The sequence below is a fragment of the Balaenoptera musculus genome, chromosome 15, assembly GCF_009873245.2.
Source record: "Balaenoptera musculus isolate JJ_BM4_2016_0621 chromosome 15, mBalMus1.pri.v3, whole genome shotgun sequence".
NCBI lineage: Eukaryota > Metazoa > Chordata > Mammalia > Artiodactyla > Balaenopteridae > Balaenoptera > Balaenoptera musculus.
Genome location: NC_045799.1, coordinates 52,084,505 through 52,090,504, shown reverse-complemented (window position 1 = coordinate 52,090,504; position 6,000 = coordinate 52,084,505).

Sequence of the window (6,000 nt, the reverse complement as noted above, 5' to 3'; positions counted from 1 at the left end):
AGTCTTCCACCATTAAGTCATTAAGTCTTCCACGATCTTAGCTGTGGGTTTTTTAATAAATGCCCCTTACCATGTTGAGGAAGTACCTTTCTACTCCCAGCCTGATAAGTGTTTTTTTAAACAGAAAGGATGTAAGATTTTGTCAAAGGTTTTTCTGCATCAGTTGAGATGATCATTTGATTTTGGTCCTTTATTCCACTAATGTGCTATATTACATTGACTGATTTTCATATACTAAACCACTATTTTTTTCCTGGAATAAATTCCACTGGTCATGATGTATAATCATTTTAATAAGCTGCTGAATTCAGTTTGCTGGTATTTTGTTGAGGATTTTTACATCTACATTCATATGGCATATTAATCTGTAGTCTTGTGATGTCTTTGGTTTTGTTATCACAGGAGTGCTGACCTCATAGAATGAGTTCAGAAGAAGTTCTTCCTCTTCTATTTTTGGAATAGTCTGAGAAGGTTTGGTGTTAATTTTTCTTTAACTGTTTGGTAGAATTTACCAGTGAAGTCATTGGGTCCTGTTTTTTTGTTTCTTAGGAGGTTTTTGACTACTGGTTAATTCTTTTTACATGTTATAGGTCTATTTACATTTCTATTTCTTCTTGAGTCAGTTTTTACAGTTTTGTGTTTCTAACAATTTTTCCATTTCATCTAGGTTACTAATTTGTTGGTGTACAGTTGTTCATAGTATTCTCTTATAATCCTTTTCATTTCTATAAAAGCAGTAGGAATGTCCTCACTTTCACTTCTGATTTTAGTAATTTGTGATTTCTCTCTTTCTCTCTTGGTCAGTTCAGCTAAGTTTTGTCAATATTTTTAATCTTTTCAAAGAACCAGTTTTGGTGTGTTTGATTCTCTATTGTTTTTCTATTCTCTATTTCATTCCATTTCATTTCTCTATTTCTATTCCCTATTCCATTCTAATCTTAATTATTTCCTTCCTTTGGCTGCTGTTGCATTTAATTTGCTCTTTCCTTAAAACAGAAAGTTATTGCTTTGAGATATTTCTTCTTTTTTAATATAGGTATTTACAGCCATAAATTTCCCTTTGAGTATTACTATTGCTGCATCCCTTAAGTTTTGGTATGTTGTATTTTTGTCTTCATTCATCTCAAAATATTTCATAATTTCCCTTATGACGTCTTCTTTGACCTACTGGTCATTTAAGAGTGTGTTAATTAATTTCTCGTATTTGTGAATTTGCCAGTTTTCTTTTTGTTGTTTATTTCTAGTTTTATTCCATGCAGTCAGAGAAGATACCTTATATGATTTGAATCTTTTAAAATTTACTAAGTCTTATTTCATTGCCTACTATATGGTCTATCCTGGAGAATGTTCATGTGCACTTGAGAAGAATGTGTACTGTTGTTGGGCAGGGTGTTCTATATATAACTGTTACATCTACCTGGTTTATAATGTTGTTGAAGAACTCAGTTTGTTTTTTTGATCTTCTGTCTAGCTGTTCTATGTATTATTAAAAGTAAGGTTTTGGGGCTTCCCTGGTGGTGCAGTGGTTAGGAATCCGCCTGCCAGTGCAGGGGACATGGGTTTGAGCCCTGGTCCGGGAAGATCCCACATGCCGCAGAGCAATTAAGCCCATGCGCCACAACTACTGGGTCTGCGCTCTGGAGACTGTGAGCCACAACTACTGAGCCCATGTGCCACAACTACTGAAGCCCACGTGCCTAGAGCCCGTGCTCCACAACAAGAGAAGCCACTGCAATGAGAAGCCTGCGCACCGCAACGAAGAGTAGCCCCTGCTTGCCACAACTAGAGAAAGCCCGCGCGCAGCAACAAAGACCCAACACAGCCATAAATAAACAAACAAACAAACAAACAAACTGTAAAATGGCTGAAGGACTCAAAGGGACATTTCTCTAAAGAAGATAAATGGTCAACAAGCACATGAAAACATGCTCAACATCATTAGTCACTGGGGAAATGCAGACCAAAAACATAATTAAATACCACTTTATACTCATTTAGATGGCTATAATAATAATACAAATAGAAAAATAGCTAGTGTTAGCAAGAAGGTAGAAAAAAGGAACCCCTGAACATGTCTGGTGAGAATGCACAGGCATACTTTGGAGGTACTGAGGGTTCAGTTCCAGACCACTGCAACAAAGCAAACACTGTGGGAATTCCCTGGCAGTCCAGTGGTTAAGACTCTGTGGTCTCACAGCTGAGGGCCTGGGAACTAAGATCCCACAAGGCACACAGTGCAGCCAAAAAACAAAAAAAGCAAACGTCGCAATAAAGTGACACTTTTTTTGTTTTGTTTTCCCAGAACATATAAAAGTTATAGTTATACTATACTGCAATTTATTAAGTATGCAATAGCATTATGTCTACATAATGCCAAAGAGTTTCAAGAGTAACATGAAAAATCACTGATCACAGATCACCATAACAAATATAATAATGAAAAAGTTTGAAATATTGTGAGAATTATCAAAATGTGACACAGAGACAAAAAGTGAGAAAATGCTGTTGGAATAATGGTGCTGCTAGACTTGCTGACGCAGGGTTGCCACAAACATTCAATTTGTAAAAATACATTATCTGTAAAGACAATAAAAGTGCACTAAAATGAGGTATGCCTATAAAATATTTCAGGCCCGATAGGTAAGTCTGTTCCTCAAAAATTAAACATAAAACTACCATATGACCCCAGAGTACCACTTCTGGGTATACTGTATGCCAACAGAGCTGAAAACAGGTACTCAAAACAAATACTTGTACTTGCATGAATGCAACAGGGCTATCACAATAGCCAAAAAGTAGAAACAACTTAAATGTCCATCAACAGATGAATGTATAAACAAATTGTAATGAATCAATAATACTGAATATTATTCAGCCAAAAAAGGAATGAAGTGCTGATTGAAACATGCTGCAATGTGGGTCAACTTAAAAAGCATTACACTAGTGAAAGAAAGTCAGGCCCAACATGTCACATACTGTAAGATTCCATTTATATTAAATATTCAGATTAGATAAATCCAGACGGACAAAAAGTAAGTTTGTGATTTGCCAGGCACTATAGGAAAACAAGAATGAGGAGTAACTGCCTAGTGGATATGGGACTTTCTTTGGGTGTGATGAAAATATTTTGGAACTAGATAGAAGTAGTAGTTGCACAAAATTATGAATGTACTAAATGCCACTCAATTGTTCACTTTAAAATGGTTAATTCTGTTTTATGTGATTGTAACCTCATTAAATATTTGCCTATTTAAAATCAACCTGCCATATTTATGTGGGTCAATTTCTGGACTCTTTATTCTCTGCCATTGATCTGTGTGTCTATCCCTTTACCAACATCACACTCTTTTGATTAACATAGCTTTAGAGAAAGTCTTATAATCAAGTAATGTGATTTCTTCAATTTTTTTCTTATTTTTCAAAACTGTTTAGGCTATTCTAGTTCTTTTATCTTTCCACATTGCATTAAAACTATTGATCAATCAGGGGAGAACTGACATTTTCACTACTTTGAATCTTTCTAATTTATGAACATGGTATGTCTTTCCATTTATTTAGGACATCTTTGACTTATTTCACCAGTGATTTATAGTTCTCAGCACACACAACCTCTACATGATTTGTTAGATTTATAACTATTTCTTTTTTTGAAGCTATTGTAAATTACATTGTTTCCAATGTACAGAAATAGAATTTGTTTTGTTTATTGACCTTGCATCTTGTGATCTTACTAAATTTACTTATTTTAGAGATTTTGGCAGGGTCTTAGAATTTTCTACATTGACACTCATGTCATCAGTGTACAGAACAATTTTGTTTTTCCTTTTCAATCTGGATGTTTTTTATTTCCCTTTCTTTCATTATTGCACTGGTAAAATCTTCCAGTACAACGCTAAACACGAGTGGCAGGACTGGGTATTCTTGTCTTGTTGCTTATCTCAGAGGGAAAGCATTCAATCTTTGATAACTAAGTATGATATAAGCTATAGAGTTCTTTTAATAGATGCTCTTTTACAGGTTGAAGAAGTTCCATTCTATTCCTAGTTTCCTGGGAGTTTTTGTCATAAGTAAATGTTGTATTTTGCCTCCATCTTCACCACAGTGCTCACTTCCAGGTTTCCAGTTGTGCTGAGCTGAGGTAAAGGGATATCAGAGAACATAAACTGTAAACTCACCATCAGTTCAGTGGTACTTTGAACTCTGGTGTTCTTCTCCAAATCACCAACTGCTATTAATGCTTTGACGTTCTCAAATAGCTGCTCCATACATTCTATCCAGGTTTTAGAGTTGTTTTCTATGTGAGAGAAAAGGTGAAGCATGCTTACTTCATCTTATCCAGAGCTGGAACCCCAATACTTAGTTTTTCTTGTGCCTTTCCAACATCTATACATTTTCTTTCTTTTCCTGTATTACTGGTTCTCCACTCTGATACCTAATCCCTGCCTCCACCGAGGTCTTCCCAAATTATTTTACTTCTTTTCAAAGGCTTTACTTAATCTTTTTTCTTGTCCACAATCTTCTTCCCTGTCCCACCTGCTACTATTAGTTACCTGGAAGCCAACTTGTCACCCTCTGCTTTAGTCCCTTCTTAGTCAGGTTTTTAAAATTGAGATATAAGACACATATCATAAAATTCACCATTTTGAAATATTTAATTCAGTAGTTTTATTACCATACTTACATTTCATCATCACTATTTAATTCCAGAACATTTTCATCACCCCAGAAGAAACCCTGTATCTTTAGCAGTCAACCTCCACCCCCTGCAGTTTCCAGTCCCTGGAAACCACTAATCCACTTTCTGTCTCTATAGATTTGTCTGTTCTGGATATTTCATACAACATGTGACCTTTTGTGTCTGACTCCTTTCAGTTAGAATGTTTTCAACGTTCATATATGTCGTAGCATATATCAGAATTTCCTTTCCTTTTATTGCTAAACAACATTCCATTGTATGGATATACCACATTTTATTTATCCATTTATTAGTTGATGGACGTTTGGGTTGTTTCTAGTTTGGGGCTATTGTGAATAATGCTGCTATGTACATTCATATAGTAGTTTTTTGTGGACACAAGTTTTCTATTCTCTTGGGTCTATATGTAGCAGTGGAATTGCTGGGACAAATGGTAATTCGATGTTTAACTTTTGAAGTTAGTGCCAATGTGTTTTCTACAGTGGCTGAACAATTTAAATTCCCACCAGCAGTGTATGAGGGTTCTAATTTCTCCACATCCTCAACAACACGTTCTTATCTATTATCCACATGCTAGTGGATAGTATCTCATTGTGGTTTTGATTTTCATTTCCATGATGGCTAATGATGTTGAGTGCCTTTTTATGTGCTGACTGGTCATTTGTATATCTTATTGTGAGAAATGCCTATTCAAATCCTTTGCCCTTTTCAATATTAAATTCTCTACTACTGAGTTTCTTTCATGTAGTGTTAAATAATGCTGCTTGAGATGAAGTTTCTGAGCACTTGGGGGTTGATGGTTGTGAAAAGTTGAGACATAGACCAAAAAAAACAAAAAACAAAAACCAAACAAACCCTTTTAGCAAGTAGAATTGCTTATATACTAAAGTGCCTAAATTTTCGTAGGTGTTTTCTTTGTGTCTGAATGTATCTAGACTTCTTGTCTCCGCCTTTAATGCTCTAATCATGTCATTCATAAGAATTTTAAAATTTAAAATAAAAATATCAAAGATACTCTTCAAATGTGAATGCTAAAGTCCACTCTCAAAAAAGTAGAGCGCCTAAGTCAATTCAATCACATCTATTTTTTAAATTAATATTAAGGTATGTAAGACAGTAGAGTTGTGTTTTTCCTATTCTATTTTGGGGAAGCTGCAGTTGGTCTTGAAGATAAGGCAGAGTGAGAAACTGACCATGGAAAGCCAATCTGCCAAACAAATGAATGATACAAATATTATACAAATTGTTTAAACCATGTAAAGAAACCTAGAAAATGCCCACTTTATCCCCAACCTAGCATTCTT